This window comes from Phacochoerus africanus, chromosome 3 (assembly GCF_016906955.1).
Source record: "Phacochoerus africanus isolate WHEZ1 chromosome 3, ROS_Pafr_v1, whole genome shotgun sequence".
In the NCBI taxonomy this organism is placed as follows: domain Eukaryota; kingdom Metazoa; phylum Chordata; class Mammalia; order Artiodactyla; family Suidae; genus Phacochoerus; species Phacochoerus africanus.
The window spans coordinates 171,110,989-171,128,740 of NC_062546.1; the positions used below are offsets into that span (position 1 = coordinate 171,110,989).

The 17,752-nt window shown below is 45.9% G+C and overlaps 1 long non-coding RNA gene across 1 annotated transcript; it reads right to left on the reverse strand.

Annotated features, from left to right (window-relative positions):
• Positions 1-12,156: 12,156 nt before the first annotated feature.
• Positions 12,157-15,250, reverse strand: LOC125123447 (uncharacterized). Its single transcript, XR_007134060.1, has 2 exons — positions 15,179-15,250; positions 12,157-13,201 (listed from the first exon to the last, which is right to left on the reverse strand). It is a non-coding gene; the product is annotated as an uncharacterized LOC125123447 (long non-coding RNA).
• Positions 15,251-17,752: the final 2,502 nt, after the last annotated feature.

The window sequence follows — 17,752 nt, forward strand, 5'->3', positions numbered from 1 at the left end:
TTCCTTCAGCTACAGCTCTAGCGACGGAGGAGGAAGCCCCAGGCCCTCAGGAGGAACTCAAGGGCAGTAAAAGGTAAGAGGCTGAGCTGATTTTCATTCATTTGGGAAGGTGGGGGGGTGTTCCTTCTTCCCACGGTCTGTCCCAGCAGAGCTGGAAGAGTCTATCAGAAGGAATATTCTAATTGGCAGCAGGGGGAGGGGGTACTGGGCAATAGAAAACTCGGTTCGGAGGCCCATCTTTGAAGTTTTTTCAGCAGTGAAATGCAAGAAAGGAGACTGGCCCTCTCTACCTTGTTGGAAACTGGGGTGGACGAACAGTGATGGTGATTTTGGAGGTGCCTGATGAACGGGCAAGGGTTGGTGTGGCTGCACAGCCCTGGCTTCCAAAACCCTCACACAGTTGCAGTGGTTGTTGCCGACAACATGGCAACAATAAAACAATGACAATGCAGATTCCAAGAAGGATGGGAGCAGAGGTCCAGGACGAGCCCTTCCGGATTATCTCATTTAACACCCGCATTAGCCTAGCGGATTGGGTCCTTTTCTTCTCCTTGACAAGCTAAGAAAACAGGGGTGGCTGGGTTGAGTAACTGGCTCAGGGTCACACGACAGGACAGTGGTGGAGCCAGATCTGGGGTTTCCTGCATGACCTTGGGCAAGCTACATCGGGTCCCCCAGCCCTTGCTTCCTCATCTGCAAGAAATAAAGGGGCTGCACAGGATGATCTGGATATTCCTTCAGGCCTAGGAAGACTGGACTGCCACTCCCCACAACTGTCCCTGAGACCACCCTAACAGGCCAAGTCCACATTCCAGTGGGGAAGACCCTTAGTGAATGTCTGGGAGGTGGGCACATTGGTGGCTTCGTCAGTCCACCCACACGTGTGTACACACACACCCACCCACACATACACACACACTCCCTGGTGCCTCTTCCAGAGACCCAGGCTGTGAAGTCTGTGCCCAGTGACAGGAATGCTTCTGAGTGGAGGTGCCACAGGCTGCCGAGCAGGCCAGATGGATACAGCTTTCTCCAGAGGAAATACTCTCCCTGGCACCCAGCCTCTCTGGCTCTGTGAGCAAACCCAGAAGAAAGGCCACCCTGCAGCCCGCTGACAGGCGTGGCAGTGGCAGCCCGCCAGCCCAGTACCCACATCCCTCAATCAGCCCATTCTCCTCGCATCCTCCCTGGGGCACGACTTGGTTCCCCTCACAGGATCCCACAGAAAGGAAGCAGGGTGAGAGCAGACTGAGACGGCCGGACTCTCCGTCCAGTCTCCCCACAAGGCGATTTCAAAGGCTCCACTCTGTGGGAGTTGCTGGGGACACTCCAAAACCGGAATGGCTTCAGAGCCTCCAGAAAGATTTCCTCTCTCACCTTCACCCCCGCTGCCTCCTCTTCCCAGAATCTTAGATGCGTGTGTTCCGGAAAGCTCCTGCTGACATGTGAGATTACCTTCCGCGCTGTCAAAAACATACCAGGAGCCAGAGTCATAGTGCGCTTGGAGGACACAAACCTGGCCACCACCCGACTCCCTCAGCACCATCTTCTCTGCGGGAGGCCTCCCAAATGCTTTGCCTCAGTTTCCCCCACACTTGTTAATCTTATACCTCGAAGTGTGGACCATTTGACCAATAAGTCCCCGCTTCCCCCATCCTCCAGCCACTGGTAACTGCCCCTCTACATTTCTCTGAGTTTGTCTTTTTTAGGTTCCACATATGAGTGAGATGGTACAGCATTTGTCTTTCTCTGCCTGCCTTAGCATGATGCCCTCGAGGTCCATCCAAGGTGTTGCAATGGCAGGATTTCCTTCTGAACCTGAATTTTTTTTTTCTTTTTTTTTTTTTGGGCCCCACCCACGCCATATGGAGGTTCCCAGGCTAGGGGTTGAACTGGAACTACAGCTGCCAGCCTACACTACAGCAACACAGGATCTGTAACCTGCTGAGCGGGGCCAGGGATTGAACCCGAATCTTCATGGATACTAGTCAGATTCATTTTCACTGCGCCACAACGGGAACTCCCTAAACCTGGAATTATTTTAATTTTTTTTTTTTTTTTTTTTTTTTTTTTTGCTTTTTAGGGCCGCACTCGCAGCATATGGAAGTTCCCAGGCTAGGGGTAGAATCGGAGCTGCAGCTGCCGGCCTACACCACAGCCACAGCAACGTCAGATCCGAGCCTCGTCTGCCACCTATACCACAGCTCATGGCAACACCGGATCCTTAAGCCACTGAGCAAGGCCAGGGATCAAACCCGCAACCTCATGGTTCCTAGTCAGATTCATTTCCGCTGTGCCACAACGGGAACTCCTAAACCTGAATTTTTATAAGATAAAATTTCTTTCTGCTGTACAGAAGAAAATTGACAAAACACTGTAAACCAGCTATGATGGAAAAAATAAAAAATCATTTTTAAAAATTAAATAAAAAATAAACAACTATCTGACCAAAGAAAAAATTTTTTTTCTATTTATCAACTCCTGTCTGATGCTGATCACATCATCTATGGGGTCCTGGCCTGAGTCCCTGGGATTCAGAATAGAGGAGGCCTTAGCATTTTACCATGCCTGATCCTTTTTTTTTTTTTTTTTTCCAACTTCAACAGAGCAACCTGTTCCCTGCAACAACTGGTAAGTGAACTACATGTGAAAAATGATCCCTGGAGGAGGAGGGGGACCTGAAACCCAGTGATAAAATGCCAGGGAAATGCTATCTTCACTGACAACCCAAGCGATGGGTTAGTTAGTCAGCCACCGGTAGAGTCAGCGCTTCTTATCAATTTCCTTCTTCTTTCTACATGAGGCAGAATCATCGCTCTAAAGACAAGGGAAAGACAGAGGTTCTAGAAAGTTTTTGCAGGTTCCTTCCAATTACATTTTCTTGCTTCTAGATTTCCCGATTTCTTCCACTAGCCAAGGGCAGGGAAGTGTACTGCCAGGTGGGGCTCAAGGATTTAAAGGCAGTGTTTATCTGAAAAATCTCTGTGGACATGAGGACAATCAGTCTGATAAGCAGGAATAAGCAAGTGAGTCACGTGACTGCCTCTGCTTCATTTTTCTCCACCTATTAAAAAAAGGGGATGCAGAATTCCCTGGTGGTACAGTGGGTTAAGAATTTGGCATCATCTGGTTGCCAAGGGGGAGAGAGAGGGAGTGGGATGAACTGGGAGTTAGGGGTTAATAGATGCAGACTATTGCATTTGGAGTGGAAAAGCAATGACATCCTGCCGTATAGCACAGGGAACTCTATCTGATCACTTGTGATGGAACATGATGGAGGATAATGTGAGAAAAAGAATGTATATAATATGTATAACTGGGCTACTTTGCTGTACAGCAGAAATTGACAGAACACTATAAATCAACTATAATGAAAAAAAAATTTTTTTAAAGAATGTGGCATTATCACTGCTCTGGGTTGGGTCACTGTTGTGGTATGAGTTCAATCCTGGCCTGGGATGGACATGCATGACATGGGAAAGGCCCAAAAAAGGTAGGGGGTGCTGCTTCTTCAGCTCTTGAGGATGATAGAGAAGCACATGCAATACCAGGACAAGCATTTCGGCAATAAAGATAAAGACCTACTTGAGGATTTCAGGGATGTCTTAAGGCTGTTTTTCTTTGATAAATGAAGGAGAAAAAATTATGGTTTGTGCTCAAATTTGCCTGATCATCCACTGGCCTTTATGTGGATTTGGTAAAAGTAAGTTTTTCTTTACCAGATGCCACCTCTGGGACCCAAGCGGCTTCACAGACCAAACTGTGCCCCATGAGGCCACCAAGAGCCTGAACCTCATCTCTATGCAGTCACACTTAGCCCTTCACCACGACTGTGTGGTTTCAGCTATAGTAGCTGGCTTTGAAATGACTGTGAACTGAGTTTCCAGGCTCAGGGATGGTTCTGTGCAAACTCATCCCAAGTCTTCTTAAGTGTCTTCTTAGAAGCCACAGTCAGCTTTGGCCGGGGGAGGCTGGTCAGGGCCAGAGCCGCAAACCTGGACCTTGGCAAGAACAAAGCTGACAGAGTCACGTGGGGTGGGAACCTGTGACCTCAGGCACAGCTGGGCTATAATCAATCAGCAGCCATTCCCCAGGATTAAGAGTAACAAATCACAAAATGTACTTAACCACCACTTAAGCTATTAGATAAGGCCACTTGCTCGGCCAGACCTGGGACTACAGCTTCTAAAGAAAAAAAAAATTTTTTAATGGATTTTGGCATCTTTTTCTTTCTTTCTTTCTTTCTTTCTTTCTTTCTTTCTTTCTTTCTTTCTTTCTTTCTTTCTTTCTTTTCTTTCTTTCTTTCTTTCTTTCTTTCCTTCCTTCCTTCCTTCCTTCTTTTTTTATTTCTTTCTCTTTTTTTTTGTCTTTTGTCCTTTTTAGAGCCACACCCACAGCATATGGAGGTTCCCAGACTAGGGGTACAATCGGAGCTGTAGGCGCCAGCCTGTGGCACAGTCACAGCCACAGCCACAGCAACACCAGATCCAAGCTGCATCTGCGACCTACACCACAGCTCACAGCAACACCCACTGAGCAAGGCCAGGGATCGAACCCGCAACCTCCTGGTTCCTGGTCAGATTCATTTCAACTGTGCCATGATGGGAACTCTGGATTTTGGCATCTTTTGATAAATGTGTTTTCAGAGAGTTTTTTCCTTCTGCAATTAAAAGATATCTTTTGTGCTATATATACACAATGGAATACTACTCAGCCATAAAAAAGAACGACATAATGCCATTTGCAGCAACATGGATGGAACTAGAGACTCTCATCCTGAGTGAAATAAATCAGAAAGAGAAAGACAAATACCATATGATATCACTTATAACTGGAATCTGATATACAGCACAAATGAATGTTTCCACAGAAAAGAAAATCATAGACTTGGAGAATAGACTTGTGGCTGCCCTGTGGTGGGGAGAGGGAGGGAGTGGGAGAGATTGGGAGCTTAGGGTTAACGGATGCAAACTATTGCTCTTGGAATGGATTTACAATGAGATCCTGCTGTGTAGCACTGAGAACTATGTCTACATACTTGCATAGCAACACAACAATGGGAGGAAAAAGTATGTATACATGCATGTGTAACTTGGTCCCCATGCTGTACAGCAGGGAAAAAATAAATAAATAAAATATAAAAAATAATAATAATAAAATAAAATAAAAAATACCTTTGGTTGCATACATTAAAAATCCAAGACTAATGCCCAACCTATTAGAAGGGGAGCAATAAACAGTTAATTTATAAGTACACTTATTCACTCAATAGCTATTTACTGAGCACCTACTGTGTATCGGGCATTTTTCTAGGCTTTGAGGGACACTATTATGAATGACACAGATAAAAGCTTCTGACATAAGAGAGCAGTAAATGAATAAATACATAATATCAGATAGGAAAGTGTGCTATGATGACAAATTAGATAAGGTAAAGTAGAGAGAAATGTGGCTACTATCTTAGGGTCATGAGGGCAACTCTGAAATGTCTGAGTGAAGATTTGAACGTTGTGAGGGAGGAAGCTGCAAATGTATCTGAGAAAGAGTCTTCCACAAGGAAGCAACAGCATGGGCAAAGGCCCTGAGGCAGGAAGGTGCTTGGTATATCTGAGGAACAGCAAAGAGGTCCAATGGCTGGAGCGAAGAAAGAGAGGGAGTGATGAGTAAAGGGAGATGACCTTGGACAGGGGTCAGAGGCCAGAACAGCCTGGGTTTTGAAGGCCACAGTGAAGCCGTGGGGTCTATAATGAGAGAGGGAGGAAACCATGGGAGGGCTTTGAACAGGAGTGGGGAATAAATGCAGGGGAGTAAGAATGGCAGGTGGGAGACCATGGCAAAGTCCAGGTGACAGATAATGGTGGCGAGGCAGAAGCAGTGGAGGGTAAGAAATGGCTACACACTGGGGAGTTCCCGTTGTGGCTCAGCAGTTAACAAACCCAACTAGTATCCATGAGGGAACAGGTTCGATCCCTGGCCTCGCTCAGTGGGTTAAGTAAGGATCTGGCATTGCCATGAACTGTGGTGTAGGTCGCAGACATAGCTCAGATCCTGCATTGCTGTGGCTGTGGTGGAGGCCAGCAGCTACAGCTCCAATTGGACCCCCAGCCTGGGAACCTCCATATGCCCCTGGTTCAGCCATAATAAAAAAGCCAAAAAAAAGAAGAAGAAGAAGTGGCTACAAACTGGATATCCTCTTAAGGTAGAGCCAACAGGATGTGCCAATAGATTGAAATGAATGAATCAAAACTACTTTTTTAAAAAAATTCTCTCAACAAATAAGTCAACCTGGCCTCTTTGAGCTGAGAGAAATTTCCACAGGGGCTTTTTATTTTTATATTCACTTTTCTTTCTTTTTAAAAAATTCCTATTCAAATTATGTAAACCTATAGCTAGCTAGATAGATAGGGATAGATAAAAACTAGTTCATTCACGAGTTCCCACTGTGGCACAGAGGAACCAAATCTGAGTAGCATCCATAAGGATTCGAGTTCAATGCCAGGCCTCACCCAGTGGATCGGGGAATTGGCACTGCCATGAGTTGTGGTGTAGGTCACAGATGTGGCTCAGATCCTGCATTGCTGTGGCTGTGGTGCAGGCTGGCAGCTGTAGCTCCGATTCAACCCCCAGCCTGGGAACTTCCATAGGCCATGGGTGTGGCCTTAAAAAGTAAAAAAAAAAAAAAGAGTTTCCGTTGTGGCACAGTGGTTAACAAATCCGACTAGGAACCATGAGGTTGTGGGTTCGGTCCCTGGCCTTGCTCAGTGAGTTAAGGATCCGGCGTTGCCATGAGCTGAAGTGTAGGTCGCAGACGAGGCTCAGATCCCGGGTTGCTATGGCTCTGGCGTAGGCCAGTGGCTACAGCTCCGATTGGACCCCTAGCCTGGGAGTGGCCCTCAAAATGGCAAAAAGACAAAAAAAAAAAGTTCACCCATTTCTCCCACCTTGTCACCCCTCCCCCCACCCTGCCTCTTCACTTTTTAAATTTTTATAGTTTGTCACTGATGGGCTATTAGATTTACTGTGACATAAGTGGAGTTTAGTTATATACTCACATCAAACTTCCCTTGGCCATGTTTCTCAGGTGCCAGGCCCCAGAGGTTGGCACCACACAAAGTCATTCTTTAGACATTCCACTTCTTTTTTTTTGGCTTTTTGCCTTTTCTAGGGCCACTCCCATGGCACATGGAGGTTCCCAGGCTAGGGGTCGAATCGGAGTTGTAGCCGCCAGCCTACGCCAGAGCCACAGCAACGCCAGATCAGAGCCGCGTCTGCGACCTTCACCACAGCTCACGGCAACGCCAGATCCTTAACCCACTGAGCAAGGCCAGGGATCAAACCTGCAACTTCATGGTTCCTAGTCGGATTCGTTAGCCACTGCACCACGACGGGAACTCCTAGAAATTCCGCTTGTGATTTGCTTATGCTGTATGTTACCTTGAGATATGTAGGCCTAGAAATATCTAACTTGTCTAGACAGCTTATTGCTAACTTTGAAGACAGCAATGAAAAGTATTGAAGGAAATTGTGGAACCAAGGCCATGTAATTTTTCCAGCAATAAAAACTATGGGAGAAGTTCCCTTGTGGCACAGCAGGTTAAGAACCTGGCATTGTCACTGTAGGGATTCGGGTTGCTGCTGTGTCATGGGTTTGATCCCTGACCTGGGAACATCTGCGCACTGCAGGCATGGCCAAAAAAAAAAAAAAAAAAAAAAAACTATGGGGAAGTACTTGTTTTTAAGAAGAAAACACTTTAACAGTCTAGACACATAAAGGGGGAAATGCACAACATTTCAGAGTCTGGGCAAAACAAGCAAAAATTAAATAAAACCCCAAAAAGCCGCATCACATGATTACTGATGTCACTGTGAATTACCCTCTTTGACATTTCCACCCACAGCATCGCGACAGACAAATTACATGCCTCAGGTCACACTCCAGGCTGAAGCCAGATCTTTTTCCCTCTTTTTCCTAAATGAGACACTACTGGGCAACAGGGATCTAAAGGAAACTTAAAGATAAACATAACTCAGGGGGAGCACAGATATGCCATTTTTTGGTTTTAATACAACATGCTTCATCTTGCACTTTGTATGAAGTGTGCTTGGATCAGAATATCAGGGATTATAAAAAGATCAGATTTTTTCCCTGCCTAGAATCACAGAATGACAGATCTACAAGAACAGTGAGATTATCTGGTCCCGATTTAAGGTATCTGACAACAGGAATGTCAGGCCAGAAGGAAGCCTGGGCTGGTGCCTACTGGTTCAGTATCAGCCCTGATCTGGAGCCTGACACCCAGGGAGGTGTCGTGACCAGATGTTGTTACAAGTCTTGGGATATGCGGGGGACAGGCTGAAAGGAGATCCTCTAGGCAGTGCTTATGAAAGCGCAGAATGACCCCATCAGAGGCTGTTTGCTCTGTAATGTGGGCTTATGGCACTCACAACCCCTAAGTCCAGTGACAAAACCGGCTCCAGGGTGTTACAAAGAACAGGAGTCCCAAAAGAGGAGGAACTGTGATCACATTGGGGATATGGGAAGATTTGTGGACTGGCTGGGGTTTGAATCAAAAAAATTTTTAAAGGGGGAAGCAGATGAATAGATAGAAGAGAGAAGACTTTCAAGTGGACATGAAGACCTGAGGCCGGCAACCCTCGTATGTGCGAGAGATGGAAAGCCTTTGCTCACTCATTCCTTTCTTCATCCGGTCAATGAACATGAATTGAACACCTACTGTGTGGCGCACACAGCAGGAGGTGCTGGGGCTGCGACAGTGCACAAGGGCGTGAAGCCTCATGTGTCCATGACAAAGAGATGTGTCACCACAGGGAAAGCTGGCACAGAGTGTTGTGGGCATGCACAAGGGCTCCCCCCCCTCGACCCCCAAGACCTGGGGGAAGGGACCCGGGAGAAGACTGTGAGATAAGCAAGGTGAGAGAGAGGGAGGGTCTAGCCAAGGGAGGAATATGTGCAAAGATCCAAGTGAGGTGAAAGAGCAGGTCAAGGTGGTTGAAGGTCTTGAAGCCAGATGACAGTTCAGAGTAGATGAGGCAGGTCATAGGAAACCACTGTGGCCCTAAACCGAGTCAGACATCCTGAACACAGTGTAACTATTACACAGAGTAAGAGGATTGCCTTTAGGCTACTATCTTGCCAACCAGGTGGCGGAATCTTTTTTTTTTTTTAAGACCATGTCAGGCATGCAGAAATTCCGGGGGCCAGGGATCCAAAGCAAATGGAGCACTGCAGTGACAATGGCAAGTCCTTAACCCACTGAGCCACCAGGGAACTCCAGAGTTGGGATTTCTGACCTCAGGATATGAAGTCCAAGTGGAATGAGCCTTGAAAGTAGAGAAACAAACTGCCTCGCAAGGCAGACAAGAAGTGCTCATGGTCAGAAGGAAGGCGGGTGACATAAAGATGGGAGCTGAGGGAGCCGGAGAAGGACAGGGCATGGATAGCAATGGCAGAACAGTATTTCAGCAAGAGTGCTGGCACCAGAAGCCAGAATGCTCTGCCAAAAAATCCAGGAAGCTAGAGAAGGCCAAGTGTCAGCAGAGGTGTGGGGATTTAGGGGACCTCGTACATGCTGATGGGAACATGGGCTGTTGCAGCAACTCTGTAATCTGGCACATTTGATGAAATTAAGCATAGGCAGACCTCATAACCCAGCAAATCCACTCCTGGGTACAAACCCCAAATACATTTTCTAATGTTTAATGCTGACTGCAGCACTGTTCATGGCGATGGGCAATTGGAAGCAATCAGAGTATCCATACTGGGAGGGTAGATGGGAATGGTAAACACACACAGTGGAATATCATGTAACACTTGAAAACTTGGTGTTAAGTAAAAAAGAAAATAAAAGACAACATGAAATGTGTAGTAATACAATTTGCATAAACCCAAACTAGAGTTTCAGAAAATTTAACACTGGAATTGGTCTAACTCCTTCTAATCAGCACTCCTGATACCCCTTTTCTGCATTAGTTTTCCCATAGCACTTACCACCCCTCTAACATTCTGATAATTGTCTTATTTTTACGCTTATAGATTATTGGTTTTCATCCCTTGTTAGCATATACATTCCATGAGGGCAAGGGATCTCTGATGGTTTTGTTCATTGATGCATCCCCAAATGCCTGGCACATAGTTGATACCCAGCAAATACTTGTTTGAGTGAGTCAATCAATAAGACAATGACATATATTTTACAAGAATGCATACAACCCTAAGATCCACTTGAAGCAAATGAGAAGAGTGCATAAATAAGAGCCTGGCCAAGAGGGGTATGTGGGAGGAGATGGAGGCTGAAGGGGCCAGGCTGCACAGAACATCCTGCACTAAGAAGCATGGCCCTGGTTTCACAGTTCCCATCTCTCCTACCTCCCAGTGGCTGGTCTGGACCTGCCATCAGCCATGGCCTGACATTTCCAAGACACCTTGAAAACATAAGCCTGATGACGCTTCAGGTCCTTGTCCAGGGAGACCAGAAGTCTGAAGGATTCCAGGTGAATGGCTCGCTCCAAACCCTTTTTAGGGAAGGCATTAACTGGAGGCGTCTGCCCTGGGGTCCGCTCGCTCAGGCCCCTTAGAAGTTTGGCCAGTTTTTGGATTTGGAATTCCCAACTGGTTCATATGCATTAACAGGTTTAAAACAAAACAAAGACTGTATTCATGCTAGAAGGTACCTTACAAGTCATAAGTTTCCTCACCAGTAGCATGAGAACTATGGGGAAGCTTTGGAAACACAAATTCTCAAGCCTAATCCCCATGGAGATTTGGATTCAAAAGATCTTAGGGGGGCCAGGAATGTGTTTGGTTTTGTTTTCGCTCCTCAGGGGATCGTGACCCATCCAGGACCAGAGCCCTGGCACTGGGCAGTCAGAATCCCAGTCTGTCCCCAGCAGCCAACCTGGCTCTCCCCAGGAAGGCAAGAAACCCCGGCTTGTCCTCCATCCCCCCTTCCCCCATGCTCAAGGGGGCTTCAAGAGAGAAGCAGGAGGAACTCTGGGTGGAGGTGGACAGATAATGGGCCAAAACACCCCCTCAGCCGGGCTCCAGTATCAGCATTCCAGGCCCACCCACCTGGGCCCTTGGTCACCAGGAGACCTCACGTGTACACACAGGCCCTAACCTGCCCTGACTCCAGATCCTGCACTTCCCAAGCAGCTCTCTCAGCCTGCTTTGAACAAAGGCGATTGTTCTCCCAGGCCCGTACTGCCAGGAGATGTCTACCCATCCTCTTCCTCTCTCCCCATCCCTCTCATCCCTGCTCCTGCCTTTACTCCCTGGGAGGGAAGGTATTCTGCATAGGACTGGTCCTGGATCCCTTTTTCCTCTCCAACTTGAAAGTCCCAGGCTGTTGGCCTGTGGTTACTCCCAGCACAAATCCCCTCCCCCAGGTGAACACCCTCCAGCAGGTCGCAGGGATGCGTTCCGCACCGGAGTGAGGTGCCAGCAGATGAGGGATTTTTTTTTAAATACCCATTTGGGGTTGCAGACCTTCCTGTGGGAATCCGCCACTCTTATTTTAAGGATAGATGGTGCCTGTCCCTGCCCCCACCTGATGAAGCCGTAAATTGTAACAAGAGAATCTGGCTAAACGAGTTTCCGATTCCAACGTTATCTTGTGGACAAAGAACGCTTTGAATACGGTTTCTGTGTTTGGCTTCTCGTGATGGAGTGGAAAGTGATGTTTTCACTGTTGCTGGAATTCTTCTCCCCCCCCCCTCAGCAGGGTCGGAGGGGTGGTCACAGCGAAGGCAGCCTTGGGCCTTGGGGGCCGGGGGGGGGGCCACGTGGCCCTGGAGAGCTGTGGCCGGACCATTCCCTGCTAATTAACACATGGACAGTGGTGATATTTCTCTCGAGGAAGCTGCTGCTGATAAGATGGTCTGTCCCTTTTGGCCACCACGCCATATCGATAGGCAGAGAGCCCCTTTCTCAAAGAGCCTGTGATCCAAACATGCTTGGGGCGGGTGATGGATAGAAAGCTCCCGTGTTAAAAGGATTCCAAATCTAAACAGAATGTGTCTGGTTACTGACAAAATTAAATTACCCTCTGCTGGAGGAACTTCCAATGAAAACAAAGTTATGGTTACAGATAAAACAGAAACTTGGGCATAAATTCTTACAGGTTTCTAAGAGCAAGCGTGATTGTTCAAAGGACGGGCTTCATTTTATTTTTGGTTTGTCCCACTTGGATATACTTCATAAATGAGAAGGTACAAAAAACTTTTTTTTTTTGTAGTATTTAAAAGGTCAAAAGTCCAATAGACTCTGGTTGAAAGCACCTGGAGGCCTAGATTTTACTGAACCCCCTTCTCTGGGCCGCTCTGGGAAGTATGTCTTTTTCTGCCTAGAAACACAATAACCAGGCTGCCTGGGAGAGAAAGAAAAGGCAGGCATGTTTCCTGTTCCACAGCTTCTCTTTCTCAGGGAAAGATTGCATTCAAGACCCTGCTTTCGTGGTCCTTTCTCGTCTGATTTTATCCTCACCTTTCCTTCTTCCAGAAATGAGGCTGGTGTAGCAAAACAGGAAGCAGTCCGTAGGGATTTCAGTTTTCCAACTGGCCAGGAAGAGAGCCATTCCAGCCAATTATTGCCTGTTCATTCGATGGGTCTTTGTTGAGTTTCTGCCTCAGGCCGCTGCAATGCTGGGCTCTGAGAAGGATGCAGGAGTCTTCAAGGGAACTCAGGTTTGTCAAGTACATCCCCATTAAGGATACGCTGCCACCTGCCATAACTCAGATGGATTCCAGGGGAGAGGGAAAAATGGCCTCTGGATTTAAACTGCTTAGAGTCTGGCGAGGGGTGGTCAGGTTGCAGAGAAGAAACCCCCCGAGAATGAAGAAAGGCCTTGCTTAATCCAGGCCGAAGCTGTGAGAGACATATCGAAAGTGTTGCAGCCCAGAGGAGAGAGATCAGTAAGACCCCCGCTCCAGGTGCTCTCAACCAAAGAGTCTAGAATTTCCCATTCTGTGGGTTTGGTTTGTTAAGTGTTTCGGCTGGAATGATGTCTTTCTCAGAGACCCAAACCTCAACCACAACACCCCTCTCTTTCCTTTGAAGCTGGTTTCCAATCTCTTCCCGAACAGAGAAACTTTATCTCCTACATCCTCTGCTCTCTGCTGGGTTACATCCACGGACGTGGGGCCGGCGGGTCCACGTCCAGCTGGACTTGGCCATGGCCCTGTGCTGAAGAGAAAGATGTCATTGACACAGGTTTCTGTCTGGGGGAAATGTGCTCCTATTTTGCTTTTGATGAATGTGCTAAGACGTTGCATGGGGAAAGGCGCCCTCCCCTCCCCTCCATCTGTGGAACCCACCAGGCCGGGTGGGTTCTCAGCAGAGCAGCCGAAGCACGGGAGCGTTCCCAGGCTAGCAGGGCTGCACGGCTGTGAGGAGATGGCTCTTCCATCACACTGTCATCGCGTTGCCGAAAACACCCTGAGCAGCCCAGCTGCGGCACCGCTGGCGGCAGAGAGCCGATGGAGGAGGCCAGAGCATCCAGCCAAACCCTCCAGGCCTTCACAGACTCCCTCCGACGTGTGCAGTCGGAGGTAGGTGCCTCACCAGCCGTGAGACCACTGACCCTTCCCTGCGCCAGGACGGGTACTCGGTCGCCACAATGAATGGTCCTGTGAGGACTTTGCTGTGCCGCGAGTTACCATCATCACCATTTACTACCACGGCTACCAAAGCCTCCCATCCCTTGATACGCTCCAAGACAGTCCCCCCAGGCCCCCTGTCAAACCGACTGCCATTCCTTAGCCCCCTCCTGTGGAGAAACTGTGGAGCCCTGACTGTTGGTGTGGCAGTGGCTTTGACATTCAATTCGGAACAAGCTTAATGGGCTTCTGGTATCTCTGGGCATCTCCCAGGTGCCCGCCAATGAGGATACACCTGCGAATGAACCTGGCCTTCGAAGTTTATCAGAGGAACATCCGGGACAGTGCCAGTCATTTATTCTCCAGTCTTCCTGAAAAATTCCCAGATGCCCTCTTCCCATGTGTTTGGTTCCTCCCTCACCTCCACCCTGAGAAATAGCCATCAGGGTTGGCTAGAGTATTAGCAAACAAGAATACGGAAGAGTGGGTTTCAAGTCAGACCTGGGTGCAAACTGCAGCTCTCCTACTTCCTTATTACGAAACTTGAAGCTACTTAACATCCCTGAGCTCAGTTTCCCCACTTGCAAAAATGGTGACAATCAGCCGAATCGGCGCTCAAGGGCAGGTGGCCAGTGTTGGTGCCAGACCCGTGGTGATCGACCCCGTCAAATGGCAGCTGCTGTTGTTGTGCTGGTTACATAGTATTATATGTATTAGTATTACTATTACATATAATAATAGTATTACTATTATTATTGCCACGACCATGTTATTAACAGGTTTGTGCTTAGTGAGAGAGAAGAGCTTTTTTTTTTTGTCTTTTTTTTTTAGGGCCCACGGGTGGCAGTGGTCAGTGAGCAAAAATGTAGGAAAACTTATATGATGACTTGAGTTTTATTGTACATAAAGGACTTTCATTCTTTAAGATAATCTCTAGTTTGGGCTTATAAGGCCAAGAAGATAAACTAGATATATATCCTACAAGCATAAAAACATTTCCTTCGGCCAACACAATAACCTTAAAGTGGTTTTCATGACATTCATTTTCAGGTGATAAGGAGTGAGAGGGGATGGGAAGTGATCTGCAAATTTTTTTTTTTGTCTTTTCAGGGTCGCACCCGCGGCATATGGAGGTTCCCAGGCTAGGGGTCTAATTGGAGCTGTAGCCTCCGGCCTACGCCAGAGCCACAGCAACTTGGGATCTGAGCCGCATCTGTGACCTACACCACAGCTCACGGCAATGCGGGATCCTTAACCCACTGAACGAGGCCAGGGATCAAACCCACAACCCCATGGTTCCTAGTCAGATTCATTTCTGCTGCACCACGACAGGAACTCCAGAAGAGCCTTTTAGTGACAAGTAATATAGGGAAAGCTTGGGAGAACATCCCAAAGGGAAGCGCGTATCTAAGACCCCAGTGGGGACATATCCCATAGAACCAATTTGAGTTTTTCATTGGAGGAGGCATTTTTTTTTCAACCGCAAGAGCCAATGTACTATCTTTCTGAAGGAAAAAAAAAACCTAATTGAGCTTTTTTTTTTTTTTTTTTTTTTTTTACTTACATGTGATCTTCTGTTGATTCTTCCACCCCCCGGGATCCATAGTCTTCAAAAAAATTAAGGAGTTCTCCGCCAAATCTGTCAAGAAAGACAAATGAAGGATGCTGGCCTGGAGTCCTACTCTGAGGTATCCAGAAGGAGGAAGAGAAGCACCACAAACACTTTTCCCTACTTTTCTTTTAAAAGGTTGGTAGATCATGATTTTAAAAATCATCATTTAAAAATGCTTCATACATGAACAAATGCTGTTTAGTTTTCTGTCTTTCCCCTTCCTATTTGTTTATCTTGGGCAGAGGGGTGTGCCAACGGCATGCAGAAGTTCTGAGGCCAGGGATCAAACCACAGCAGTGACAATGCCAGGTCCTAACCCACTGAGCCACCAGGGAACTCCTGTCTTTCCCCTTTTTAGCTTGGGGCAGTCAGACAGTACTACAAGAGAGAATTACCATTTGATGTCTCTTTTCTTTACCACCTTAGACAATGGAGAAAATAAACAACTTTCTGAATTCATCCACTCAGTCCACTCAGACCCTATTCACTGTTTATAGCTGAACTTGCAGTGGTCAGTAAGCAAAAATGTAGAAAAACTTATATGATGACTTGTGTTTTATTGTACATAAAGGACTTTCATTCTTTAAGATAATCTCTAGTTTTGGCTTATAAGGCCAAGAAGATAAACTAGACATATATTGTACAAGCATAAAAAAAATTGCCTTCAGCCAGTGCAATAACCTTAAAGTGGTTTTCATGACATTCATTTTCAGGTTTCATTTTGAGCCCAATTCGCAATTTGACTACAGTTTCCCTATTTTTATTACCAATACATTGAATATATATATATGTATATATATATAATTTCTCACTGTTTAAATCAAAGGGAAAAGTTTCATCTAGGATTATTTATTTTCACTCTTTAATTTTAATTCGTGTGCCTCTGGAGAATGTATCTTTTGTATGATTCCAGTTCTAAAAGCCAAAAGAAAACAGAAGATGAGATGCTATTGGTTAGTTCCTTTAAAAGGTTGTTTGGTGGGGCCTCTCTTGAACTTTTTTTTCTGTAAGTCATATATCAAGTCTTTGATCTTGACAGCCCTGAAATACTACCTTACAATTACATCATAACTATAAAATGACTTTTGTTGGCTAGTGGAATGACTTTTCAAAACGTTTCCACCAAATACACAAATATTACAGTGAAAGGATGTCAGAGTATTTCAAATGATTAGTGATGGTATTAAAATTCCCAGTATTGCTATATATTGTACCCCTAAGAAATTTAGAATATTTATGGCAAGGCTTTCATCTAAGCAGTCCGACTGGGTTTTTGGTTTGGGGGTTTTTTTCTTTCTTAAAGTGATTGGTAATTTCTTCTTTTAGTCTTTTTCACATTTTTTGCTCTTTCTAAAAGCCATTTGAACCATTGATTTTTCTCAGTGAAGAAAAATAGTTTATATTCAGACAAGAGTTAGCAGAGCAACTGAATCAAATAATACCTACTAACATCTCAAATATTTATTGATTCAATAAATATTTACTGTAGAGCCATAACATATCATATGATACAAATTCAACTATGTGCACTTGGCCTGTCTCTCCCCCATCAAAAGAAAGAGAAAGAAATAACACTTTGAATAGTGTAGACATTCCAACCACCCACTCACTCGAGGACAGGCCCCAGAATCAGCAAGACGAGGAGACGGACCTGATGTTGGCTCAGCTGGTTCTACTTCCCTTGCACCTCTTAGAGGTGGGGCTGAATGTAAGGCTAGTTTTGAAAGAAACGTGTTTGGGGGTACATCAGAGCCAGCTGACTCATCTGGTTCCCAAGCAAAAACAAACAAAACAAAACAGCAATCAAATCCACTGTTGGAGAAAAACACAGTGAGAACTGTCCCTGTATTGTATTGCATAAGCCAATGAAGAGTTTTTTGAGGATAACCTTGACTGCGAGGCTTATTTGCCCTACTCCTTCTGGTAGATGCTCAATACAATGCAGTTAAGTAGAATGCACCTGCTGTATACAAGGCTCTGTTCTGAAATCACAGGGGAAAATCCCTTGATTACTCAGTGGACATTTTAGAGGTATGAGAACAAGATTATTCACACACATATACATACACACATATAACTTGAGAATGAGTCACATTTTTCGTAGAGTGGGCCAATCTTGACATGCCCTTTTCTAACCTAATAATTAGTTTAACCAATCTTTACTTTCCTTATTAGGAACTGTGAGCATGTCCAATGATAGCAATTTAAAAGGTAAGATGATAAAGCAGATATTTGGTTTTAAATTTCTGTTTTTAGAATAAACTACTGATGAGTTGGAGATTTTGTTGGTAGTCGTGGTAGGGATGATGGTGGTGGTATTTCAGAACAAGCCAGTGATTTAAAACAAAAGTGTAAACACAAAGAGTCTATCAGATCACTGAGACACATTAGCCAGTGGAAGGCTTTATTGGTAATCTGTATAGTATGTATACATTGGGTGGTAACATCAAAGTTAACTGATGTATACGTGGGTTCAGTGAATTGCCTCCCTGTCTCCAGACTCACTTGCACCAAATATGAAATGCA